The sequence below is a fragment of the Octopus bimaculoides genome, chromosome 10 (genome assembly GCF_001194135.2).
Source record: "Octopus bimaculoides isolate UCB-OBI-ISO-001 chromosome 10, ASM119413v2, whole genome shotgun sequence".
Lineage (NCBI taxonomy): Eukaryota > Metazoa > Mollusca > Cephalopoda > Octopoda > Octopodidae > Octopus > Octopus bimaculoides.
The window spans coordinates 65,709,247-65,714,105 of record NC_068990.1 but is presented as its reverse complement, the minus strand read 5'-3'; the positions used below and the strand labels follow the sequence as shown (position 1 = coordinate 65,714,105).

Genomic DNA, 4,859 nt, shown 5'->3' with positions numbered 1-4,859 from the left:
ATATATAAAGATATATATACATACATACATATATAACGATTATTTGATGTACTTCACTCAAGTTCATATCAGTTGAAATAGAACAAGTTTCTAACAAGATATCTTTCATTCTTTTACAAAGAGAAGCAACCAATGAGGCTAGAACTTCAATGCTACTCAAATTATTACCGAAGATTCATTGTCTTTTCTCAGAAATACACAGCGATGTTTGGGAATTGACATAAGTTGAGCAATCTACTGTCAGGCCGAAACAAAGTTAAAACACGGGGAAGGACAGCACCTGACACAAAATGGCATTTGTCTAATATCTTCACTTTCGAAAAGAAAACAGAAACAACCTGTTAAATCGCTTGCGTTATTACACAGGGAAGAAAATAAACTGGAACTGTTTCAACCATTTCCTGTATCTTGAATTTAAATTTTCCTATCTTTCTACATAGCAAATGACCAATGGACTATGGTGACTTTCTCTCAGTTAAAATGCTTTCATCAAATATTCGCTGCAAGCAACCTCTATCTCCCTCTTCCAAAATGCTTTCTCGCAAGCGAACGTATCCTGGTATCATATACCATATTTTTGCCAATTGTTTCATTTGCTTATGTTATCGCGAACCGACATCACCCATTAAACGTCTTGTACTATGGTAGTATTATTCTCGAATGTAGGACAAAAGCCCCCTAGGACAAAAGCTCCACGGACAAAAGCTTCTCGGACAAAAACCCAATAGTTAAAGTGTGAAAGTAGACAAAAGCCCCACGGTTATATTTTTCGATTATTTTTTCGTTTTTTTTTTTCACCTGTTACATGTTTCAGTCGTTAGATTGCGGCCATGCTGGGGCATCACCTTAAAGAATTTTTAGTTGAACGTGTCGATCTCAGAATTTTTTTTTTTTCCTTTTTACTTGTTACAGTTATTAGACTGCGGCCGGCCATGCTGGGGTACCACATTGAAGAGTTTTTAGTCCAATGTATCGACGCTAGAATTTTTTTTAATTTTTACTTGTTGCAGGTATTATATTGCGGCCATGCTGGGACACCACCTTGAAGAATTATAGTCGAATATAACCACCCCAGGATTCTTTTTAATGATTTTCAACCAAGGGGTTTTTGTCCGGACCCCATTATTTTCAGCTAAATAATCGAGAAACATTGAATAGGAATCCAAGAAAATTCCAATCAGACTTCTTAGAAGTCTACTTCGTACTGTGACGTGGCATGACAACAATTTTTTTCATTTTTTTTCTCACATAGTAAAACATGTTCATCAAAGATAGCTTTCATATTGACGATGATCACCCACAGAAAATATGCAAGAATATAATATAAAACAATCCCAAACAAAAATAAATAATTGTTAAAGCAGATATTAATAAACACACAAATATATACATTGTAGAAAATTGACATCTAAAACTGTATTTTAGGAAACAACCCCAACAACATTGGCACATATACACGTATTTATAAAACAAAAGTGATGCGATTACAAACCAGACCCTATCATTCGCAAGTATATTTTTCAATTGTAAAACTGGAGACATGAATCATTTCACGAATGGGACAAATCCTCGTCTCAGACATGAATAAGTTACCCAGGGGCAACAGAGGAAAATAATGACACATATGTGCATTGCCAAAATTAAATCCATGTCCTGTGTCACCGAAGAAACAATTGGAAGTAGCCCTCGGAAATACTTAGCATTAAATCTCTTTCAGTGAGCGAGAGAGAGGGGTGCAGAGAGAGGAGGCAGAGAGAGAGGGGGGCAGAGAGAGGAGGCAGAGAGAGAGAGAGAGAGAGAGATGGGAGAAAAAGTATGATACCACATTCGCAGTTTTCAAAAATAAGGACAGCTGGATGTCCTTCCTAACGCTAACCACTTCACAGAGTGTACTGGCCACATTTCCGTGACACCAGGACGAGCGAGGTCGCCAAGTAACCAGAAGACAAGACCCCTGAACTGGATTGGGGCATAATACTGAGGGGGGAAGGCAGAAGGATTGGAGGAACTGTCTTGCTGAAGAGGTGAATACATTGCTTCCCTATCTCGAAAGAGGGAGAGAGGGAGAGAGGGAGAGATAGAGAGAGGGGGGAAGAGCTGTGCGGCCAAGACACAAGCTGAATATAAGAGGGATAATAGGAATATAGGGATAATACTTAGTGGCATATCGTCCGTCTTTACGTTCTGAATTCAAATTCCGCCTATGTCGACTTTATCGGGGTCGATAAAATAAATACCAGTTGAGTACTGAGGAACGCTATAATTGATTTAACTCCTCCCCGCAGAATTGCTGGCCTAGTTCGAAAATTTGAAATCATTATTATTATTATTATTATTACTATTAACATTGTAATATGAGGAAGAAAAGAAGACCGACCTCAGATCAAACTACTTTGGCCATGTGCATGATCAAATCAACCACGCGGTGTGAGTAGCCAGTTTCATTATCATACCAGGAGACCAGCTTGACAAAGTTGTCGTTTAGGCTGATGTCAGCTGCAGCATCAAATATGCTGCTGTGAGTGTCACCCAGCAAATCTGTTGAGACCACAGCATCCTCTATGTAGCCAAGAATTCCTTTCAGTTTGCCTTGTGATGCGTTCTTCACGACTTTTTTTTATTTAGTCGTAGCTGGCGCCTTTCTTAAGACGACAGGCAACAACAACAACAACAGAAACATCAGGTGTGGGGATACGGAATGCCATACCAGTCAATTTTCCATTTAAGACCGGGATGACTTTGCCAACAGCTTTTGCAGCTCCAGTGGAACTTGAAATAATGTTCTGGGCAGCCCCACGTCCACCTCTTCAGTCCTTTGCTGAAGTTCCATCCACAACTTTCTGTGTCGCAGTGTATGAGTGGACTGTGGTCATGAGTGCTTCTTCAATGCCAAACTCATCATGGATCACTTTGGCCAATGGTGCAAAGTAGTTGCTGGTGCAGGAAGTATTGCTCACAATATTGAGATCTTTTGTGTACTTATCATGATTCACTCCCATTACAAACATTGGGGCATCAGCCGAAGGGGCAGAAATAATTATCTTTTTGGCTCCACCGTTCAAATGAGCTGCAGCCTTCCCAATAGTGGTGAAAACTCCAGTACTTTCAACAACATATTCAGCCCCAGCTGAGCTCCATAGAATGCAGGCAGGATCTTTTTAGCTAGTCACAATAATGAAGGTATTGTTGATCTTCAGTTTATCGCCTTCCTTGCTAACACAAGCAGGGAGTTGCCCATGAGTGCTATCATATGTCAGCATGTAGACCATATAGTCCAGCTCAATAAAAGGATCGTTGACAGCAACAACATTAATATCCTTCTTTAAAGAAGCACGTAGTACGATGCGGCCAATACGATCAAACCCATTGATTCCAACTTTGGGTGCCATTTTCGATTTCCGATCGTGAGAGGAGAGAGATGCACAACATACTAGACAAAAGTTTTTCTCTTCCAGTGTTATCAAATGAAACCATATTGTCTTCTCAGAAAACAATATGGATTATGAGATCTACACATCTCTTAGTCGGCCCGAAATGGGAGGCGAGGTGAGAGTGCAGTTTAAGAAAGGTCTGGACCTCGAAGTTCGGACGATCTTCATGGACCCGCAGGGTAAGTTGGTGGTCCTAGACGTGAGCGACAGTGAAGGTGATGCCTTTAGACTAGTCGTTGTTTACGCCCCTCCCCTCCACGTTTGGAGGTTTTCGTTGGGACGTTACACTCTTTAATGTTAGTGGTTGACTGGAATTCCATCTCGAACGCACGTCTGGATAAAGTGGGGCTAGCTGATTGGGAGTGGAAAGTAAAAACCTCACAAACCTGCTCAGTCGCTTCCAGTTGGCTGACAGGTACTGACTGGATTGCCCGAATGTGCCAATGTGGACATGGACGAACCGCATCGGGTCTTCCAGATCGTATCTAGATAGAGTATTTTGTAGGCCTGTAGATAAAAGTAGCATAGGTTGTCCACGTTTCAAAGTTATGGGCTACACGGACCATAGATGTGTCATCTGTACGGTCGACAGTATCCATAGACAGGGCCCCGGATACTGGAAGCTGAACGCGTCCTTCCCGGTGCACCAAGCTTTCAGAGACTGGGTTAGCAAGTTAGTCCATCGAGAGTTCATAGGCGCAATTGTCAACAACGGATGTTGGATAACCTTGAAAATGGCTATTAGAGTAGAGGCGGCAGGTTTTTAGTAAGGAAATAACATTAGAGGAATCTAGGATAGAGGGAAACCTAGTTAGGAAGCTAGAAGAAGCGCTTTGGAAAGGCATAGCGACCGACGAGTTAGCAACGAGGTTGGGTCTTGATCAATTCTTCAATGCCAAGCACGAAGGTTGCGTATTCAGATGTAGGGTGCGTACACTGAAACGGGAGGGAACGAAAGCTGTTCGATGGGCCCGGTTGGCAGAGGCTCTACGCGGAAGCAAAGCCTAACTGGCAGTCTTTGGCGAGCTGTGATGGGCGCATGATAACCGAGACCAAACAGATGTGTGCAGAATTTCAGCAACATTTCACTGAATTGTATGGGCCGCGCGGTGGTTCTGGGACAGTTTATCACCTCCTATCTTAGTGACATGCTGCGCCTCTCAGCCAGGGATGCAGAGTTCTGCGAAATGCCGATAACAGCCGGAGACATACGGGACGCGATGACGGGCTGCACGAAAGAAAAGTCTCCGGGACGAGGTGGTCAGCCCTTCGAGTTTCATTTTCATATGCCAGGCTTGTTCTGTGGTCTCTTGGCACACGTCTACCACAACTGGCATCAGAATGGAAGAATTCCCTGTGCTGTGAGCCGTGGAGTGGTATGCTGTTGAGGAAGGACGCGAATAAGTGGTTCAAAATTAAATCATTTTA

The 4,859-nt window shown here is 42.5% G+C and overlaps 1 pseudogene; it reads right to left on the bottom strand.

Moving 5' to 3' along the window:
* Positions 1 to 2,353: 2,353 nt before the first annotated feature.
* Positions 2,354 to 3,478, bottom strand: LOC106881737 (glyceraldehyde-3-phosphate dehydrogenase-like; annotated as a pseudogene).
* Between the last annotated feature and the right edge of the window lie 1,381 nt (positions 3,479 to 4,859).